We start from the raw sequence: 23,396 nt of genomic DNA, 5'->3' as shown, positions 1-23,396 counted from the left end.
AAATGCTGGAGTAACTCAGCGGGACAGGCAGCATCTCTGGAGAGAAGGAATGGGTGACGTTTCGGGTCGAGACCTTTCTTCCGACTGATATCAGGGGAAAGGGCGGGACAGAGATAGAATGTAGTAGGAGATAGTGAGACTGGTGGGAGAACTGGGAAGGGGGCAGATGGAGAGAGAGGGTTAACAAGGGCTATTTGAAGTTAGAGAAGTCAATGTTCATATCGCAGGGCTGTAAGCTGCCCAAGCGAAATATGAGGTGCTGTTCCTCCAATTTGTGCTGGGTCTCACTCTGACAATGGAGGAGGCCCAGGACAGAGAGGTCAGATTGGGAATGGGAGTGGGAGTTAAAGTGCTGAGCAACCATGAGATCAGGTAGGTTTAGGTGGACTGAGCGTATGTGTTCAGTGAAACGATCGCCGAGCCTGCGCTTGGTCTTGCCGATGTAGAGAAATTGACACCTGGAACAGCGGATACAGTAGATGAGGTTGGAGGAGGTACGTGAACCTCTGCCTCACCTGAAAACAATCGTAAGTTCATGTTCATTTATTGTCACATACACCAATTGGTGTAGTGAAATTCACTGGCCAGGTCATTCACACAATTAAAAGCAACAGATCACTCATAAACACATTTTAACATCAACATCCACCACAGTGACTCCTACACATTCCTCACTGTGATGGAAGGCGAAATAAAGTTCAAGTCCTTCCTTTTGTTCTTCCTCGGTCGTGGGCCTCGAGCCCCACGTTGACGGGACGGTCTTGACTCCCGTAGCTGGCGGCTGTCTGGCCCTCCGCGTCGAATCGATCAGCTCCCGCATCGGGGGGAATGTCAGCTCCCCCGGGCCGGGCGATCGAACCTCGTGTCGGGGCTGTCGAACCTTCTGCGGCGTTGGAGCTCCCGACTAGCCTCTCCCGAGACTGATGGTAAGTCCGCAGGCCGCGGTGGGAGCGATCCCAGGCAAGGGATCCGCTCCGATGTTAAGTCCACGCCCCGTGGTGGGGCTCACGACAGTCCGAGGAGGCCTCCAGCTCCAGCGATGGTAGGCCGCAGAGCCCGGAGAATGTGATCACATCTCCAGGGAAGGTAAGAACCTGGAAAAAAAGTGGTGGGTGGTGAGGACAAGGGGGACTCTGTCCCTGTTACGAGTGGGGGGAGGGGAAGCAAGAGCGAAGCTGCGGGATATCGAGGAGACCCTAGTGAAAGCCTCATCTATAGTGGAAGAGGGGAACCCCCATTCCCTAAAGAATGAGGACCTCTGATTCCCTGGTGTGGAACACCTCATCCTGGGTGCAGATGTGGCGTAGACGGAGTAATTGGGAGTAGGGGATGGAGTCTTTACAAGATGCAGGGTGGGAAGATGTGTAGTCTAGATAGCTGTGGGAGTCAGTAGGTTTGTAGCAGATGCCGCTCAATAGTCTGTTTCCTGTGATGGAGACGCTGAGATCTAGAAACGGTAGGGAGATGTCGGAGATGGTCCAAGTGAATTTGAGTGCAGGATGGATATTAGTGGTGAAGTTGATGAAGTCAGTGAGTTCTGCATGGGTGCAGGACGTAGCACCAATGCAGTTGTCAATGTAGTGGAGGTAGAGTTTGGGGATAGGGCCAGTGTACGCTTGGAACAGGGATTATTCGAAGTACCCTACAAAGAGGCAGGCAGAGCTAAGGCCCATGCGAGTGCCCATAGCTACGCCTTGGATCTGGAGGAAGTGGGAGAGTGGAAGGAGAAGCTGTTGAGAGTATGGACCAGCTCTGCTAGGCGGGGGAGAGTATTGGTAGATGGAACTTGGCTGGTTCTGCAATTGGGAAGAAACTGAGGGCTTAATAGACAACAGGTGCAGGAGTAGGCCATTCAGCCCTTCGAGCCAGCACCGCCATTCACCGTGATCATGGCTGATCATCCACAATCAGTACCCCGTTCCTGCCTTCTCCCCATATCCACTTGACTCCGCTATCTTCAGGAGCTCTATTTATCTCTCTCCTCAAAGCCTCCAGAGACCTTCCTGATGAGGGATGGAGGTGTAGAGTGACTGGACATCCATGGTGAAGATGAGGGAGTGGGGGCCTGGAAAATGGAAGTCACTGAGGAGACAAAGAGCGTGTGAGGTGCCTTGGACATAGGTAGGGAGGGATTGGACCAGTGGGGATAGGATGGAGTCGAGGTATGTGGAAATTAATTTGGTGGGACACGAACAGGCAGAAACAATGGGTCTGCCAGGGCAGTTCTGTTTGTGGATTTTGGGGAGAAGGCAAAATCGTGCCGTGCGGGGCTGGGGAACCATAAGGTTGGGGAGCAGGAAGTGATGAAATCAGTAATGGTGCTTGAGATTAAGGCCTGGTGCTCGTCTGTGGGGTCATGGTCCAAGGATAAGTAGGAGGAGGTGTCTGAGAGTTGTCGCCTGGCCTCAGTCCACCTGGTGAGGGATGGAGGTGTAGAGTGACTGGACATCCATAGTATGTCTACTACCCCCCTGGCATCTTGTGCTCCAATGTATAAAGTCCTAGTCTGCCCAACTGCTCCCAATAACTCAGGCTCGAGTCCTAGAAATATCTTCATTAATCTTCTTGCACTCTTTCCAGCTTAATGACAACTTTCCTATAACAGGGTGACCAATACTGAACACAACACTCCAAATGCTGCCTCACCAATGTCTTGTACAACTGTAACATAACCTCCCAACTTCAATACTCAGGAGGACACAAAGCGCTGGAGTAAATCAGTGGGTCAGGCAGCATCTGTGGAGAACATGGATAGGTGACGTTTCACAGAGTGCTGGAGTAACTCAGTGGGTCAGGCAGCATCTGTGGAGAACATGGATAGGTGACGTTTCACAGAGTGCTGGAGTAACTCAAAAGACAATAGACAATAGGTGCAGGAATTGGCCATTCGGCCCTTAGGGCCAGCACCGCCATTCAATGTGATCATGGCTGATCATCCACAATCAGTACCCCGTTCCTGCCTTCTCCACATATCCCCTGACTCCGCTATTTTTAAGAGCCCTATCTAGCTCTCTCTTGATAGTATCCAGAGAACCGGCCTCCACCGCCTTCTGAGGCAGAGAATTCCATAGATTCACAACTCTTTGTGTGAAAAAGTGTTTCCTCATCTCTGTTCTAAATGGCTTACCCCTTATTCTTAAACTGTGGCCCCTGGTTCTGGACTCCCCCAACATCGGGAACATGCTAGTTTCCTGCCTCTAGCGTGTCCAAACCCTTAATAATCTTATGTTTCAATACGATAGCCTCTCATCCTTCTAAACTCCAGAGTATACAAGCCCAGCCGCTCCATTCTCTCAGCATGACAGTCCTGCCATCCCAGGAATTAACCTTGTAAACCTACGCTGCACTCCCTCAATAGCAAGTATGTCCTTCCTCAGATTAGGGGAGCAAAACTGCACACAATACTCCAGGTGTGGTCTCACTAGGGCCCTGTACAACTGCAGAAGGACCTCTTTGCTCCTATATTCAACTCCTCTGGTTATGAAGGCCAACATGCCATTTGCTTTCTTCACTGCCTGCTGTACCTGCATGCTTACTTTCATTGATTGATGACAAAGACCCGCCAGATCCCGTTGTACTTCTCCTTTTCCCCAATTTGACACCATTTAGATAATAATCTGCCTTCCTGTTTTTGCTACCAAAGTGGATAACCTCACATTTATCCACATTAAACTATATCTGCCGTGCATCTGCCCACTCACCCAACCTGTCCATTCTCATAGCATCCTCCTCACAGTTCACACTGCCACCCAGCTTTGTGTCATCTGCAAATTTGCTAATGTTACTTTGAATCTCTTCATCTAAATCATTGATGTATATTGTAAATAGCTGCGGTCCCAGCACCGAGCCTTGCGGTACCCCACTAGTCACTGCCTGACATTCTGAAAGGGACCCGTTAATCCCTACCCTTTGTTTCCTGTCTGACAACCAATTTTCTATCCATGTCAGCACTCTACCCCCAATACCATGTGCCCTCATTTTGCCCACTAATCTCCTATGTGGGACCTTATCAAATGCTTTCTGAAAGTCCAGGTACACTACATCCACTGGCTCTCCCTTGTCCATTTTCCTAGTTACATCCTCAAAAAATTCCAGAAGATTAGTCCAGCATGATTTCCCCTTCGTAAATCCATGCTGACTCGAACCGATCCTGTTACTGCTATCCAAATATGCGGCTATTTCATCTTTTATGATTGACTCCAGCATCTTCCCCACCACCGATATCAGGCTAACTGGTCTATAATTCCCTGTTTTCTCTCTCCCGCCTTTCTTAAAAAGTGGGATAACATTAGCTACCCTCCAATCCACAGGAACTGATCCTGAATCTATGGAACATTGGAACTCAGTGGGTCAGGCAGCATCTGTGGAGAACATGGAAGGGTGCCTCTTCGGGTCAAGTCCCGTCTTCAGATTGGTTGTGCGGGGAGGGGAGAGGCCGGACAAAGTGTGGCAGGTAATAGTTGGGAAAGTTGCGTTGGTGGTTTTTGATATGGGACCAAAGCCAGAGATAAAAGCAAAAAGGTGTAAGACAGAATTGAAGAGTGCACATTGTGAAGCCTGACGGGCCTGTCCCACTTACGTGTCCTTGGCACGCAAATTGCGCGACCTCGCGGTCGCGTTGAGGCGCGACGGTCCCGCGAAGGTCGGGCGCGATTACATGCGTACGCACAGCCGTCTGGAGCGTGCGATGTCATTTGAAGATGGACACAAAGCTGGAGTAACTCAGCGGGTCCAGCAGCATCTCTGGAGAGAAGGAATGGGTGATGTTTCGGGTTGAGACTCTTCTTCAGTCTGAAAAGAAGGGTCTTGACCCGAAACGTCACCCATTGCTTCTCTCGAGTGATGCTGCCGGACCCGCTGAGTTACTCCTGCATTTTGTGTCTATCTTCAATTTTCGTGGCCCCGTTCTTTTTTTTCTTTCTTTTTTTTTCTTTTTTTCTTTTTCTTTTTTTCTTTTTGTTATTTTAATGAAACTACTTTTATTCAAAAAATAAAATAAACATAGAGTATTAACACAATCAAAGACTGCCTATGTTGACAGTTTACAAACAAACGACCATCAAATTAATATAACGTCAACTTTATCAACAAAACACTCGACCTCCAACGGCGACCAGCATTCACGGAAGGCCTCCAAAGTCCCCATGGACACCGCGTGTTCCCTCTCCAGGGACAGGCGGGCACGGATGTAGACCCGGAAAAAGCTCAAACAATTTAAAAAACACTTAAACAAAATTATCAAATTAAAATATTAACATTTTTATCTATAATATATTCAACCTCCTGTGGTGACCAGCGTTCACAGAAGGCCTCCACAGTCCCCATGGACACCGCGTGTTGCTTTTCTAGGGACACGCGAGCTCGGACGTAACCCCGGAAAAGGGGCAGGCAGGCGACCGCTGTGCGGCCATCGACTGCCCGCTGCCTGGACCCGTGAATGGCCATCTTGGCCAGGCCCAGGAACAGACCGACAGGGAGACCCCCTCCTCCCTCCCGACCCTCCCCCCTCTGTACTGGGTGCCCATAAATTAATAGCGTTGGACTAAAATGTAGCCAAAACTTGAGGAGCAGCCCTTTCAGATACTCGAACAGTGGCTGCAACCTCTCACACTCTATGTACACATGGAACACGGTCTCTTCCTCACCGCAGAAATGACAAGCAGGGGAAGAGTCCGTGAACCGGCTCAAATACCTATTACAGGCCACGGCTTTGTGCAACACTCTCCACCCCAGGTCCCCGATGTAAAGGGGGAGGACTCCCTTGTAGAGAGACCTCCACTGGGGACCGCTCCCCTCGTCTGGTGGTAACACGGACCGCCAGGGTGTGTCTGGACGGAAGACGAGGGCGAGGTGGTGGAGAGTGTGCAAGAGCAGCCTGTACAGTACGCGCCTCTCCGCGTCACAGAACGGCACGCTGGGCATCTCGGAAAGGCGGCTCATGTTGCATGGGGCCGGCTCTCGGGGAGGGACCCGGGCCGTGGGCCCTACGAACAATTCCGACTTTATAGTCCATGCTGAGGAGAGAGACCGGGCGCCAGTTCTTCAAAAGGCGGAGATCGCCCTTCTTGGGCAGCAGGACAACAACTGCCCTGCGCCACGAGAAGGGCATCTCCCCAGTCGCCAGGATCTCCCCCAGGACCTTCATATAGTCTCCCCCCAGGACATCCCAGAAGGCTCTAAGGTACTCCACAGTCAGCCCATCCAGCCCTGGAGACTTGCCCCCCTTGAGCTGGTGCAGGGCACCAGTCATCTCCTCCAGAGTTAGGGGATCATCCAGGTGTTCAGCCACATCCTTGCACACAGCAGGTAAGCCCTCCCACGGGACCTCTTGTGCCTCCCCACTCGATGTGCCACCCGAGAACAGAGTCTTGTAGAAAGACCGAACCGAGGCACCAATGCTCTCTGGATCTGTGACAGAGGAGCCATCATCCGCAAGCAACTCAACAAGCTGCCTGCGGGCTCCTCGCCCCTTCTCCAGAGAAAAGAAAAAGGGGGAGGCGCGGTCCAGATCGTGCAACATCTGTACTCGCGACCTCACATACGCACCCCGGGACCTCCTAAGCTGCAAGTCCCTCAGTGCTCCCTTCTTCTCCTGGTATTCCTCCCACTCACACGAAGCCCCAACAATCTGATCCAGACGATGCCTCCGAGTCGAGCAACTCTCTATCAAGCCGTCCGATCTCGGAGTTCCGCCCCTTGGTCGACCCCCTCGCGTAGTCCTGGCAAAACAGACGGACGTAGGCTTTCCCCACGTCCCACCACTGCCTTAGGGAAAGGAAACGCCCCTGCCTCTCTCTCCACCTCGCCCAGAACTGCCTGAATGAATCCTGGAATCGGCTATTAAAATGCCAGTACGCGGACCCAGCCCGTGTGCGTGTCGGGATAAAATCCACTCGCACCAGGCAATGGTCCGAGCATGGCGCTGGCTGCATGGAGGCTGCCGAAACACAGGAGACATAGGCCTTGGACACGTATAAATGATCAATACGGGAACCACCACCCTCAAACCTGTACGAGAAGGCGTTAGAGTCGGGGTGGAAATTCCGCCAAGCATCTACCAGCTCAAAAGAGTCCACCATCTCCCTTAAAGTCTTTACTGCACCCGGGTCACGCTGAATGCCAGTGCGATCTCTTGCCTCGAGGGCACAATTAAAATCTCCCCCAAGGAAAACACACACGGTCGATAGTATTCAACAACGTGGTCACTTCCCTTGTTAAGCTCGTCTGCATTACGCCGATCTTGGGGGCGTACACATTAATGAAGTGTAATGGCACGCCATCCAAGCGCACGGCCAGATACAGCAAACGGCCTGGTACAATGTCCTGCACTTTGAGGATCTCTGGCTGGAAAGACGGGGCCAACAGGAAGGCCACTCCACTCGAATTGGAGCTGAGATGACTCATGTAGACCCCCCCCTTCCCACTCCAGGAGCCAGGTGGGTTCATCACTAGCCACAGTGTGTGTTTCCTGCAGGAAGCTCACCGCATACCTCCCGTCCCTGAGCACTGAGAGATGGTGAAACCTACGGAGAGACCCCCTGCCCCCATTGATATTCAGGCTGGCTATAGTGAGCTTCATTTTGAAAGTACACTAGATCTTTTACCCGCCCCCGGTGAAGGATTGGAGCCGCCCCTAACCTTCTGCCCTCTCTTTAGGGCCTTAAAAAGCTCTTGGAACTGGCGCCTCTCATTTCTTATTAGCCCCGCCTCATTCCCCTTCTTCTGAAGGATGGCATGAATGGACCGCATGGGCGCACTCAGATCCGACCAGCGGTCGACAGCCAAATCCACCTTGTTCCTACTCCCTCTAGTGTCCTTTAAGAACTTCCGAAGTTCCCAGACTTCGACAAGTCGAGACACGGGGCCGCGGGTGGAGCAGTCCGTCAACTCACCGTCGATGGACTCCGCGTCCCCCTCCTCCTCGCACTCAATGTCCGAGCCCGAGTCTGGAAGGTTACTACTCTCAGCCGCCTCACTCACCCCTCCCTGTGAGGTGGGCATTTCAGCCACATCACACAGTCCCTCCTCTGTCACCATCCCACCCCCAGGATCAGTGACAGGGGCAGGTACCAGTGCCTCTGACTGCGGCAAGCTATCTGACAATTGGCCAGTCTCCTGCACGCTCCCACCGCCCTCTGTAACCGGATTGGGAACAGTGAAGTCGGACCAAGTCTCCGGGCCTTGCTGTAAGCGGGCCTGTCTGGAGTCCGACCGAAGGACACGATCCGGAACGATCTTACCCTCCTCCTCACCCAGGGTACCCGCCCCTGCACCGTCACCCAGAGAGTCCCCGTCCCCCTCCACCAGGTGAATCACCTCACTGTGGCCCTCAGGGGCCGATGTTACTGGAGTCTCCCCTGCTCCCTCAACCAGTGGGGCATCACACCCCTCAACTGGGCTTGTAGCCTCAACAGGGAGCTCATGTTGGGGACCCACCCCCTCACCTAAGTCCTCCCCTTCAGGCTGCCCCTGGTCATCCACTAAGCTAGCAGACGCGTTCTCTGGGGGAACAGCCCCCAAGAGTAATATATCGCCACTCTCAGGTGGTCCCTGACCTACAGAGGCATCCTCCCCCTCATGGAAAGCGTGCCCTGGGTTCTCCACCTCAACAGGAGGGGAAGGCTCCCCTTCAGGTTGCCCCTGACCTTCAGGGCCCTTCTCTGTATCGGAGGACCCATGCCTCCTCCTCTTCCAGCCACTGGCGTGCGGTGGTACGGTGAGCTCCATTGCAGAAGCCTCTACCTCCGCACTACCATCTATCTCTGAGGCGAGCACAAAATTATCTGCTGCCAGGAGTCCCGCTTGGAGGTGATCATCTTCTAGGGGACCCGCCTGGAGATGTTTCTTCTTTTTCTTGACTTTTTCCCCCCGCTGTTGCTCCCAAACCTTCCCATCCACCCCACGCACTTCTCCGGCATCCACCGCCACAGGTACTGGACATGGGGGTGGTGGGGGGATAGGGGTTGGGGGTAGGGGAGTAATGCCTTCACGGGCCACCATGGTAAAACCAGCAGCCCCAGATGGGCCAGTAGTGCTTTCCTGGGCCATCGTGGTGGAACTGGCAGCCCGGGTCCTGGGACAATTTCTGCGAAAATGCCCCACCTTTTTGCAAGCGTGACAACGCACTTGGCCCGCGTTCCAGAACACGCGATAGGAGAAATCATCCACCTCCACCTCAAATCTCCCCTCCGTGTCCGTCCCCTGTGCCAACTGTATATACACGCGACGCTTGAACGTATATATATGTTGCATCTCAGGATCGTCAAACCTGTACAACAGTTTGGTGAGCCCTGACCGCACCTCCCCCAGCTTCCTTACATGTGGGATCAGGAGCGCATCCGGAACAAAAGTGGGAACGTTGGGACAGAATGACCGGCAAAACGGGACCCCCCCATGGGTCCACCGCCGTGAAATTCCCGCCTGCTGTTACCCCCCTTTCCAGAGCCAGAGCCACCGCCTATTCAGTCTTTAGTAGAACAACAACCTTCCCACTGACCACCACGCCCGAGACTATGGCTTTCTTGCCAACAGTCTCACCCAGCGCATCTAGAAAGGCCTTGAAGGGCAGGTTGCTCTGCATGTACATTTTTATACCATATGTGCACCCCATCAACTCGTGACCCTCAGTCTCCGAGACTGCCGACCGAGCGACAGCTGCATAACTCTGAGGGGCTGCCATCTTTAGGGCGTGGCACAACACACAAAGTATCAGTACTTTATAATCCAAGCAGTCTTTCTGCTGTTGCTGCACCTCCACTCTTTTCCAGCAGTTAAATAGTCTTGTGAAGGCTTTCTTGGCAAGCAACAGAAGCAGTCTCCTGATAAGATAGGAAATGTCCGTGCCAATCCTTCCCGTCGTTAAAAATGGAGCTTCCAGAGGCTTCTTCCCCAGGTCTCCGTCGCCTCCCCAGCTTCAACGAAATCCAAGGCACTGTTGCCGTTCTTACCCAGCACACCTGAACCGGGCAAGTCGGTGTAGGAGGGAGCTTTCCGATGTTACTGTCCACAAACACCGCTCCAGACTCAGCTCCGACTTGTACAAGTGTAACTTGGCCTTCCGCCAACCACAGGCGCTCCTACGACTTTACAGATAGACGGACAAATCCTCCCTAATTAGAGGAATCTTTGAAACAAAGAAAGTCTCTGCAGATCGACAAAGCTCTGAACTGTAAAGTCTGACTGCTTTTGTTTCTCCCCGCCAAACAAATCCTTCCGAAAGTTCATCAAAACCTCCCCGCCAGCAGAAACGCTCCTCTCCTGGCCCCGCTGTGTTGGTGTTGGTGTGTTGGTGTTGTTGTTGTTGGTGTGTTGTTGTTGGTGTGTTGTTGTTGGTGTGTTGTTGTTGTTGTTGTTGGTGTTGGTGTGTTGTTGGTGTGTTGGTGTTGTTGTTGTTGTTGGTGTTGGTGTGTTGTTGGTGTGTTGGTGTTGTTGGTGTGTTGGTGTTGTTGTTGGTGTTGGTGTGTTGTTGGTGTGTTGGTGTTGTTGTTGTTGTTGGTGTTGGTGTGTTGTTGGTGTGTTGGTGTTGTTGGTGTGTTGGTGTTGTTGTTGGTGTTGGTGTGTTGTTGGTGTGTTGGTGTTGTTGTTCTTGGTGTGTTGGTGTTGTTGTTGGTGTTGGTGTTGTTGGTGTGTTGGTGTTGTTGTTGGTGTTGGTGTGTTGTTGGTGTGTTGTTGTTGGTGTGTTGGTGTTGTTGTTGGTGTTGGTGTGTTGTTGGTGTGTTGGTGTTGTTGTTCTTGGTGTGTTGGTGTTGTTGTTGGTGTTGGTGTGTTGGTGTCGTTATCGTCGTTGTTGTCGTTGTTGTTGTTGTTATTGTCACCGCTGCCGCCTTCACCGAGCCGGAAGCGCGGCCATTTAACCTCCGACACAAAAGGAGACGGCCCGATGGCCCTGACGTGAGGGAACCAAGATGAAACGGTTGAGGGGCAATGGGGACAGAAGCTCGGTGAGTGTGTCGATGGAGGGAGGGAGGGCGAGGAGAGGAGAGGGAGGGGAGAGTGGGTGAATGCGTCGTTTGCGGGAAAGACGCGTGAAATGAGACGACAGAAGCTTCTTCCTCTTTGGCCCGGCCTGGCCCCGGAGGCTGCGACTTGGACGATGCGCGGCCTCGACTCCCACTGCCGCTACTCCCTTTGGGAGTATACTCGCAGCCGATATACCCTTGATATCCCACAGTACTGGGATTGAGCTGGGGACAGGAACAACTCAACCTGTGCTCCCTCTAAACTTGGCCCCGCTCTGGGAGTGGGGGGGTGAGAGGGCTGTGGTGTGGGTGGGGAAGAGCAGGGGTCACATAGTTAGAGGGGGTTGGGGAAGACTCAGTGGAACTGCCACTGAGGTAGACCAGGCTGGGTCGACTGGCACTAGGACACAAGCAGGTACTTGGAGTTGCTATAACGTGTATAAATCTTACTCCACCAGGGCAGCATCCACATCGGTGACTAAGAGGATGGACGTGCCTATGGACCACATCCTGGCTACAGTGGGGTGGTCTAGGGAGTATACGTTCCAAACTTTTATAACAAGCCGCTGGCAGAACCTGTATCGTTTGCAGAAAAATTATTAGAATCTGCAAAAAATATATGATTTAAGCCCGAGGGAGCATTTTGGTCTTGTTATTGTTAATAACACCATTATTGTTTTACAAACAGATTCATGGTTGATTACGATAACATACTTCCTCCCTCAAATGACTTCGGCAGCGAGTGAAGTATGAACTGTTACACGGTTTGAAATCACAGAGCTTTAAGAGGGTCCAGTCACTACACCTATTGTGGCTGGACAACATGATCACAGCTCCAGACCAGATCTGTCGTTATCCAGCGACTGATCAAACAGAGCAGACCAGGAACACCTAATCCAGTCGTGGCTTACCCACCAGAACCACGGTTATGTGCCATGACCCAACTACTATCCTACATAGACACAACCAAAATATTCGAGGGAGATGAAAAGCCTTGTGGGTCAGTCATAAAAACCTTATGGTCGGGTGACGAGCCAAACCATTGCGAGATGGCTCAAGCAGGTGCTAGAAACTGCTGGGATAAACACTAACATGTACAAATTTTATTCCACCAGGGCAGCATCCATGTCAACGGCTAAAGAATGGACATGCCTATAGACCACATCCTGGCTACAGCAGGATGGTGGGGGGGAAAAGACCGTTCAGAAATTTTATAATAAGCCGTTGGCAAAACCTGGTTTATTTGCAGTAAAGATTTACGAACTGCAAATATTTAATTTAAGCCCAGGGGAGCAACATAATTCTTTGTTGTTATTGTTTAAAAAATACCATTGTGTTTTTCTACAAATAGACCCATTGGGTGATTACGATAACACTTCCTCCCTCAAGAACTTCGGCAGTGAGTGAAATGAAACTGTTACACGGTTTGAAATCACAGAGCTTTGAAATCTTCACATAGTCACTCACGTGACTCCGAAGTAAAATAGTAAGATTAAACGAGACTTACCAGTTTGAAGTTTAATCTGTATTTTATGAGGAGTTACGATGAGGGATTACGTGCCCTCTGCTCCCACCCTCAATTATAGAGCTCAACTGGTAACTTAGTTCTCCTTGTCTTTACTATGTTTATTCAATTATTGTGTTGTTCCTGTGATTCCACACCGCTGCTTTGAAGTATGCCGCGCATGCGTGCTGGACGGGGTCTTCACGTAATCCCTCATCGTAACTCCTCATAAAATACAGATCAAACTTCAAACTGGTAAGTTCTCATTTAATCTTACTATCTTATATAGCTCCATATGCTCACCCTTCAACCTGGCAGGCAGTGGCGAGTGGAGTGCCGCACGGCTCGGTGTTGGGGCCGCAACTGTTTACCATATATATTAATGATTTGGAAGTGGGAATTAGGAGCAACACTAGCAAGTTTGCGGATGACACAAAGCTGGGTGGCAGTGTGAAATGTGAAGAGGATGTTAGGAGGTTGCAGGGTGACCTGGACAGGTTGAGTGAGTGGGCAGATGCGTGGCAGATGCAGTATAATATAGATAAATGTGAGGTTATCCACTTTGGCAGCAAAAACAAGGGGGCAGATTATTATCTCAATGGGGTTAGGTTTGGTAAGGGGGAGGTACAGTGAGACCTGGGTGTCCTTGTACGCCGGTCACTGAAAGTTGGCGTGCAGGTACAGCAGGCAGTGAAGAAAGCTAATGGAATGTTGGCCTTCATAAGAGGATTTCAGTATAGGAGTAAAGAGGTTCTTCTGCAGTTGTATAGGACTCTGGTGAGACCACATCTGGAGTATTGTGTACAGTTTTGGTCTCCTAATTTGAGGAAGGACATCCTTGTGATTGAGGCAGTGCAGCGTAGGTTCACGAGATTGATCCCTGGGATGGTGGGACAGTCTTATGAGAAAAGATTGAAAAGACTAGGCTTGTATTCACTGGAGTTTAGAAGCATGAGGAGGAATCTTATAGAAACATTACTGGGGCACCAAGTCACCACGGGGCACCCCACAGCTGGGTCCCATCCCACACAAACACATTGGAGGAGTCATAGCATTGGCTAAACTTCCAGCACTGATCAAAGCCAGAGTCCATTAGTTTTATGTAGATATCTGTGTGGCAACAGGGACAGAGTGGAGCAGCACAGTCTTGGCCCTTCAGCCCATCACTCCCATTATCACCCACTCTCCCATATACACTGGACCCATTTACCTGTTAGGTGTGTCCTCATCTGAGTGCCTTGCCTATCCAGATGCCGCTGGCATTTTGAGCTCCCAGGGACACACAAGAGAGGGAGACCCCTTGAGGCAGTGCGCGGTTGGGTTACGGAAACCTTCTGCCTCAGATGTGGCGGGGATGACAGGAGGGAGCTGGATGTCGACGCGGCGCTGGGAAGCAGCACGTTTCTCGGGAAGAGAAGGATGGGAACATGCCGGGCTGTCCTGCCATCCACCATGTTGGAAGAACGCAGACACCTTGTACACCCTGCTCTCCTCTGCTCTGCTCGGGCAGTGGGACATACATCAGGCATGGTCAGTGTCCCTCATCTCCTCCCCTCACCTCTCCTCACCTCCCCTCCCCTTCCCTCACCTCCCCTTCCCTCACCTCTCATCCCCTTCCCTCACCTCTCATCCCCTTCCCTCACCTCTCCTCCCCTCACCTCTCGTCCCCTCACCTTCTCTCACCTCCCCTCATCTTCCCTCCCCTCCCCTTCCCTTCCCTCACCTCCTCTCCCCTCCCCTGACATTCTCTCCTCTTCTTCCCCTCCCCTCCTGTGCCCTCACCTCCCTCCCCTCACTTCTCCCCCCACCTCTGCACCTCTACTCCGCTCTCTCTCTCTCCCCTCCCCTCATTCCCCCTCTCATGTCCCCTCCATCCTCTGCTCTTTCCTCCCCTCCCCGAGCGTCCTCACCTTCTCTCCTCCCATCGCCCTCTCCTCATCGCTGGAGATGGTGGGGCCACAGACAGCTGCAAGGTGAGAGGGGGCAGTGGGACTGTGGCCGGGCGGTGGGGTGCTGGGCTGAGTGGCGTGAGTGTCTGACACTTGTATATACGGTGGGCAGGTTGCAACACCTTCCTGCAACACCTTCCTGGGACCTCTCTGGCATTGTGGGCTTGAAGGGTCAGCGAGTCTGTGGAACCTGCCCCAGGGGGGCAGTGGGCAAGGCTGGCACTGAGGAGAGTGGCAGGAGTGAGGAGAGTGGAGGGCGTGTCCCCAGGATGCCCACTCCTCAAGACAAGTGTCCCAGATAGGACAATGAAATTCTTGCTTGCTGCAGCCCGACAGGATATTATTAGGCTGTGGACAGAGCATCAAAAATGTGTCTAGAAATAGGATTTCGTGACCCAAGTCACCAAACTACATGAAATTTTCACATATTGTGTAAAACAAATTATATAAATCACCCCTGAAACTCGATATGAAGAAGACTTGCACATTTTTATTAAATTAGAGAAAAACGGGAAAAATGTCGGGAATTTTTTAGTCCTATCAAAGCACGTTTAACATTGAGTTGTCGCCAGTTGGCCAATCACGCGCTTTGTTTCAGGCTAGCACACAACATGGCTGAGGGGCCTTCACTGATGCCTGTTTTACTGGAGATTCCGATTTGTTGTTCTGTGGAATAAATGTCGTGGAAACTTGCAGCAGGTTCATTGTATTTAGTGGGAAAAGCATTAAAAAGGCTGAAGAAAGTGCTGCGGTGGATTAAAGTGCATGAAAGCCTTCAAAGTCCCTGCTGATGTGCTGGAACACAAAGAAGGCCCCCATGAATCAACTAACTAAAAGGTAAGATTAAAGTCTGAATTTATGAAAATCTATCTGTATGGACTTTAATTAATTTAATTGCACCCTTTATAATGTGAATAAATTCATTCATTCATTCATTCATTCATTCCTTATTCATTCACTCACTCACTCACTCACTCACTTACTCATTCATTCATTCATTCATTCATTCATGAAATTGAGGGCCTAAACTATAACGCAGTCAATTAAACATTGTCACTAATGCCAGCCTGTTGTAGAGTAATAAGTCTTTAACAACTAAACTCGGAGCTGCCTGCGAAAACCTACCGGGAAAAAGTGCTCCGATCGCGGGACCTAGGTACTCGCGGTAAATAGCGATCGATATCCCTCCATTTTTCTCCCGTTGTCGGGGTCTGAAGACGACCGCTACAGACGGCACTATGTACAGCCTCCTCCCTCATGGAGGCTGTACATAGTGCCGTCTGTAGCGGTCGTCTTCAGACCCCGACAACGGGAGAAAAATGGAGGGATATCGATCGCTATTTACCGCGAGTACCTAGGTCCCGCGATCGGAGCACTTTTTCCCGGTAAGTTTTCGCAGGCAGCTCCGAGATTAGCTGTTAAAGACTTATTACTCTACTACAAGCTGGCATTAGTGACAATGTTTAATTGACTGTGTTATAGTTTAGGCCCTCAATTTCATGAATGAATGAATGAATGAATGAATGAATGAATGAATGAATGAATGAATGAATGAATGAATGAATGAATGAGTAAGTGAGTGAGTGAGTGATGGATGAATGAATGAATAAGGAATGAATGAATGAATGAATTTATTCACATTATAAATGGTGCAATTAAATTAATTAAAGTCCATACAGATAGATTTTCATAAATTCAGACTTTAATCTTACCTTTCAGTTAGAGTTGATTCATGAGGGCTTTCTTTGTGTTCCAGCACATCAGCAGGGACTTTGAAGGCTTTCTTGCACTTTAATCCACTTCGCAGCACTTTCTTCAGCCTTTTTAATGCTTTTCCCACTAAATACAATTAACCTGCTGCAAGTTTCCACGACATTTATTCCACAGAACAACAAATCGGAATCTCCAGTAAAACAGGCATCAGTGAAGCCCCCTCAGCCATGTTGTGTGCTAGCCTGAAACAAAGCGCGTGATTGGCCAACTGGCGACAACTCAATGTTAAACGTGCTTTGATAGGACTAAAAAATTCCCGACATTTTTCCCGTTTTTCTCTAATTTAATAAAAATGTGCAAGTCTTCTTCATATCGAGTTTCAGGGGTGATTTATATAATTTGTTTTACACAATATGTGAAAATTTCATGTAGTTTGGTGACTTGGGTCACGAAACTGCAGAATAAAGCTCCTCGGCCCACAGCCTATATAGTCATAAATACAGATCAGATCAGTGTGTCCGTATACCATAGACCACACTTATATACACACACACATCATTAAACAGATAGAGTGCAATAGGTCGTTATAGTTCAGGATGTTTGTTTGAGGTTGCCTGATGGGTGTGGGGGAAAAGGTCCCCACACCTGCTGGTGCCCCTCCCATCCACCACACCCTGTGAGCTGTCGTCACTGGAAGAGAGGGGACGGACGGGTGCAGCCCGCACGTTGGTTGACAACAGCCTTGGTGAGCGGTGGGCGATGGAACACGAGCAGACATTCAAGCGTACCGTGCTGCCTCATTACCTGAAGATGCTCACCTCAGCACTGAGCCTGAATGACATCTCCAGCCGCGGCAGCCAACAACAACTGTGTCCCAGCGAGGAGACCGCACTGGGAACGGCGGTGAGGGAAGCTCACTCACACGTCAGTGAGGCTGCAACACAGGCTGGGGCGGTGCTGGAAGACCTGGACAGGGAGGTGGAGGACGCAACCGAGGAGAAGAGGAGCTGTGAGCAAGAGTTGAAGAACGAGAAGCAGCAGCTTCTGCAGCTGGACAAGGATCTGCTGAGTGCGGAGAGCAGGAGAGAGGTGGTCAGCGATGATGTGGAGAAATGGCAGCTGGAGATGCGACAGGCTCAGCACACCCAGGATACGGAGAATGCCCGCAGGGCAGAGAAGGAGACATCGCGTAACCTGGGCATCGGGCTGGGCATCCTGCCCTTTGTGGGTAAGCTGGCAATCGTACTAAACTGTTAGATCTGATTACGCTGCAGAGAAGTAAGAAGGAACTGCAGATGGTGGTTTAAACCGGAGATAGGCACAACATGCTGGAGTAACTCAGCGGGTCAGGCAGCATCTCGGAAGAAGGGTCTCGACCCGAAACATCACCCATTCCTTCTCTCCAGAGAAGCTGCCTGTCCCGCGGAGTTACTCCAGCTTTTTGTGTCTATATTCCTCTGACAAATCTCAAACAAGTCGGGACGGTGAGGAGTGGCATTCCCAGGAAAAACAGCAGCGCTCCCAAGGTGGGAATGCTTGGCAAATTGCCTGAGCTCTGCAGTGCTGGGCAGGTGGGAGAAGTCAGCAAACTGTGGGGGGGACCAGTGAGTGCGGGGAGACGGACAGAACAGAGAGCTGGAGTGAGGGAGAGGAGAGGACAGAGAGAGGGAGAGGAGAGGATGGAGAGAGGGCGCAAACGGAGAGATTGGTGCAAGGGAGAGAGAGGGGGAGAGAACGGAGACGGGGAGAGAAGGAGAGAAGCAAGAGAAGGAACGAGGGGGAGAACTGAGGGTGGGAGTGAGAAGAAGGTGGAAGAAGAGAAAGAAGAGAACCCAGGGCAGGAGGAGAACAGAAAGGAGGGCAAACCAAGAGGGGGCAGGGAGAGTTGGGGAGAGAACGGGGGAAGGAGAGAGAGAGGGAATAGAGAAAGGGAGGGAATGGAGGGACAGAGTGAGGGGAAGAACCGAGATGGATTGATGGAGAGAACCGAGAGAGGGAGTGTGGGAAAGGACTGGGAGACGAGGGAAAATGGGTCTCTCAGTAATAAGGTATGGGTGTAAAGAAGTGTCTTCAACACACTGTAACTTTACTTTGTTTATTCATACTGTAACATACTGTAACATTGCAGTGAGCACTAGCTGTACGTGGTCTGTCACGGGAACTAGAGATAGAACAGTGGGTGGGGAGGTTGTAATTATACTTGTGATATGGGGAGTGGTTAGTAGTGATGAGGTAACTATATTAAAGGTACATGCACATATCATCTACATCCTTCCCCTTAGAAACAAAAGCAACAAGGTAGTGACAAGGCGACCACGTCTCATTCGCTATACACGGTTACGCAAAGTCGCCATAACGGACAGGCGGCTTGACAACACGTCCGACCAGGTTCGCATCTCGCCATCCTCCCTCCCTGCAGGAAGAAGTGGAGCAGGTGCAGGCGCGGGTGCAGGTGCAGGTGGCCGAACCGGAACAGGGGAGCTGGGAGGAGATGGAGAGGAAAGAGGGGACGCGGGCGCAGCAGCGGGCAGGCGAGGGAGGATGAGCCGGAGGAGGAGAGGACTGATAGAGCTGAGAAGGCAGAGACCGAGGCATGCGAGGAGCGGCGGGTGGAGCAGGAGACTGCAGGGGAGGAGCAAAGTGGTCCGTGGGCGGTGGTGGAGGCTTGTTGACGAGCCGCAGGTGTTGGCGGGACCGGCGGTAGACTGTACCCGCATGGTCAACCAGATAGGACCTAGGCGAGCCCGCGGAGCCAACGACGGTGGCGAGCCTGGAGTGACCAGAGGGGGACTGCATGCGGACGACTTGACTGGGGAAGAGGCGCGGAAGGGGGCGGCAGGACTTATCATGGGAGCGCTTCTGGACCTCGTGCTTAAGGGCAATGCGTTCCTGGACAACAGCGGGTTTGAGGACAGAGGGCATGAGGGATCGCTGGGCCACCGGGATCGGGGGCCTGGTGGTGCGAGACATGAGCTGCTGAGCAGGGGAGCCCATGGCAGGGTCGCGGGAGATATTGCAAAGGTTAAGGAGGGCAAGGTAAAAATCGGAACGAGATAAGCGACAATGTTCCAGCAAGTCCTTTGCACTGCGGACGGCGCGCTCGGCAAGACCGTTGCTCTGCGGGTACTCAGGACTGCTGGTGTAGTGGCGGAAGTACCAGCTGGCCGCGAAAGCTCGGAACTCGGCGCTCGTGAACTGGCTGCCGTTGTCCGACTGCAGGGTGGCCGGGGAGCCGAAGGTAGCGAAGTGGCGACGCAGCTTATCAATAACGGCCGAAGACGTGAGGGAGCGCAGCTGGTCAACCTCGAACCAGTTGGAGTAAGAGTCGACAAGCACCAGGTAGTGCTTGCCATGCCATTCGAAAATGTCATTGGCAACCGCCATCCAGGGTAGTTCGGGAGCAGGCTGCTGTAGAAGCGGCTGACGTTGCTGGTGGGGGGCGAGGCTGTTGCAGGTGGAACACGAGGAGACCCTTTCCCGGATGTATTGAGCCATACCAGGCCTGTATTTCAGCCTGGATTTCAGGACGTCGAAAGCTTTCTGGTGTTGAGGGAACCAAGCCCAGGCAGTGTCCTTCTTAATCAAATCCCTCAGGGGCGCGCTCAGCTCGCTGAGGTCGGGGATGAACTTCCCCAGGTAGTTGACCATGCCCAGGAAACGTTGCAGGCTGGGCACGTCAGTGGGTGAAGACATTCCGGAAATGGCAGTCGTCTTCTGCGGGTCGGGTTTCAGCCCCGAGGCTGTAAATACATGTCCAACATATGTGACCTCCGGGACGCGGAATCGGCATTTCTTGGGGTTCAATTTCAAGTTGATCTTCCGGGCCCGGTCCAGGACTTGGCGGAGGTTGAAGTCATGCTCAGTGATGTCCTTACCATAGACCAGGATGTCGTCAACGATGATGGCACACGGTAGACCGGCGAACAGTTGTTCCATTGTCCGTTGGAACACCTCGCTAGCAGAGTTGATCCCGAATGGCATTCGGAGGAACCGGAACCTGCCGAAGGGGGTGCTGAAAGTTGTCAGGTAGGAGGACTGCTCATCGAGCGGTATCTGCCAGAAGGAACTCTTGGCATCGAGAACAGAAAAGACTGTGGCCGGGCCAACCTGTGCAGCGACGTCCTCTACTGTTCGCATGGGGTAGTGCGGGCGTTTGATGGCCAGGTTCAGATCTTTGGGGTTGATGCAAATGCGTATCTCGCTTTTGTCCTTTTTCGCGGCAACAACCATGGTGGAGACCCACCGGGTGGGTTCGCTCACCGCCTCCAGGATGCCCATTGTTACCATGCCATGCAGCGTCGATTCAACTTTATCCTTCATGGCGAAGGAGACACGGTGTGGTGCACGGACCACTGGCTCGACCTTGCGGTTGACAACAATCTTGTAGTTGCAGGGAAGCTCGCCCAGCTCGTCGTCAAAACGGTCAGGATATTCGATCAACGGGTTCATTAGGGCCTGCACCTTGTGGATGTCCCAGTGGAAGGAGACTAGGCCCAGGTCCTGGCAAGCTTGGATGCCCAACAGGGTGATGCAGTTGGAATCGAGAAGATAGAAAGTGAGGGGCCGAGAGGACTCCAGTATCTTGCAGAGCAGAGTTGCCTTTCCCACAGGAACGAGCACCCCTCCCCCGTAGCATGCAAAGTGGAGCGATCAGAAGTAACTTGCTCATTAGCCCTTATCTTCCTGAAGAGGCTTGTTGACATTACATTTGCGACCGCCCCAGTATCAATCTTTGCGGTGAAGGTCGAGTTGTTCACAGTTACACGAACCAAAGGGTCCGTTATCAGAGCAGGTGCATCCAACAGTGAAAATATGCTGGTCTCCCCCAGGGAGGAACCCGAGTCAGACATAGGGAGTTCGTCAGGCTGGTTCTGGGAATCGAGCGCGCTATCAGCTTGCACCAAGTTGTTTAACATATGCCGTGGAGCAGCAACAGGCTTCCCACGGGAACGGCAGGCAACAGAGAAATGGTTCAGTTTCCTGCAGTAGTTGCATGTTTTACCCAAGGCAGGGCATACATTGAATTGATGAGTGGCAAAGTTGCAATTGGGGCACCGCAGCGGGGTGCCTCCCCCTGGAGCAGTGCCGGACCCCCGTGGTCGTGGCGGGGCCGTGTACCGCCGACGGCTAGCAACGCTGGCAAAGTTAATATCGTGATCAGCCGGTGACACCGCCAAGGTGACAGCTTCGGCCAGACGGCAGGCGTGCATAGCCTCGTCAAAAGACAGGTCGGGCTTCCGCAAAAGTTCAGCCCTCAGCTTTTCATCGCGTAGACCATAAACCATAATGTCCCTGGTCAGTTCATCGGGGGTCAGCGTGCCAAGGCGGCACCGCCTGGCCAGGTGTCGCCGCGCAGCGACGTAATTCTCAACAGATTCACCCGGGTTCTGACGCCGCCCGAACAGTTTAAAACGCTCTAAGATGCAGTTAGAGGGGATGTCGCACATCGCGGTAAACTTAGCCAATAAACATACCGGGTCCCGAGCAGTTTCACCCGCAGCGTAGACGAATGATTCAGACCGTTCCAGGGCATCGGGACCAGCCAGGTTGAGAAGCAGAGAAGCTTTAACTTCAGGGGTGGCGGCAGGATGGGCGATTGTGACATAGTGGTCGAAGTCACGTCTAAAGACATCCCAACGATGGGCAATGTCTGAATCGAAAACAAGCACATCGGGCTTGCGGCAAGAAGTGGCCATGACGAGGAAATAGAGAAAGGGAACGGGAAACTGGGTCAAAAGTAAAGAAACAACCGATAAACAGGAGGCGCAGGGGTAAGAGATACGACACCATGTAAAGAAGTGTCATCAACACACTGTAACTTTACTTCGTTTATTCATACTGTAACATACTGTAACATTACAATGAGCACTAGCTGTACGTGGTCTGTCACGGGAACTAGAGATAGAACAGTGGGTGGGGAGGTTGTAATTATACTTGTGATATGGGGAGTGGTTATTAGTGATGAGGTAACTATATTAAAGGTACATGCACATATCATCTACAATGGGGTAATGGGTTTGGGGGAGGGGGGATGTAGGTTCTTTGGGAGAGGGGGTGAGGGGGTCCACGGGAGTGAGGGGTGACGGGGGTGACGGTGGTGAGGGGTGACGGGGGTGACGGTGGTGAGGGGTGACGGGGGTGAGGGGGTGACGGGGGTGAGGGGTGACGGGGGTCCACGGGAGTGAGGGGTGACGGGGGTGACGGTGGTGAGGGGGTGACGGGGTGACGGGGGTGACGGTGTGTGTGAGTGTGGGTGGGGGGGTGTGAATTCTGCATCCATACGACCAAGTCACAGTGAATGCCATGTGGATCAGCCAACCGATAGGTTCTTTATCAAATGCCTTAATTAAAATCCATGTTGACAACATCCACCATCTTACGTTCGGCAGCACTGTGGCGCAGCGGTAGAGTTGCTGCTCTACAGTGCTTGCAGCACCAGAGACGTAGGTTCGATCCCAACTCCAATTTCAAGATGGCGGATGTGCGGGAGTGGGCGCCGTCTGTGTATGGCAGCCTGCCCGCAGTCCGCCTCTACACCTTTCTTTATTTTATTTTATGTTAGTGGAGGTCTTCTATGTGGGGGGTGGGGGTGGGGAAGGGGGAAACTTTATTCTTAGTCCCCTACCTGGTCGGAGAGGCAGCATCCCTCCGTGCTGTTTCTTCGCCCCGTCCTCGCGGCCTACCACCGAAAGGGGAGCGGCGTTTTCCTGTCGGGACCGGCTGGGACTACAGCTTCGGCGGCGGTGGCGCAGCGCTGGGATACCAACAAGGAGCGGGCGATGCCTACCGGGTCGCCGTGCGGTAAGCTCCGGAGCGCTTTGGTCGCCGACTTCCAACATCGCGGAGCTGTGGCTGCGGGCGTTCGGCCGCGGGCGGCGCTGGATTTGGATTTGGAGCGCCGCAGAGCCAGAGATCGAGTTCGCCGGGGTCGGAGCTCCAGCCGGCGCGGCCGGAGGACTACGAGTGCCGCGGTCTCCGGTCTCCGGGGAGGGGACAGCCGCTCCAGACTTTTCCAAGCCGCTGAGGAATGTTTCACCCGACGCCGATGTTTCATCTTTACGGCAAGAGGGCCCTGAAAATCATCGGACTGGCTGCACGGCCACAGATGGGCCCTGACCTCGGGATGTTTCACAGAGGAAGAGGACTTAACTTTCTGGTGCCTTTCCCCCGCAGTGGAAATGTTTTGATTCTGCTGTGGGGGGATGTTTGTGTTGAACTCTTTAATATGTTGTGTCCATTTTTATTCATTTTTTTTTTTTTTTTTTTTTTTTT

The sequence above is a fragment of the Amblyraja radiata genome, chromosome 8 (genome assembly GCF_010909765.2).
Source record: "Amblyraja radiata isolate CabotCenter1 chromosome 8, sAmbRad1.1.pri, whole genome shotgun sequence".
Classification (NCBI taxonomy): Eukaryota; Metazoa; Chordata; class Chondrichthyes; order Rajiformes; family Rajidae; genus Amblyraja; species Amblyraja radiata.
Note: the sequence above shows the minus strand (reverse complement) of the source record.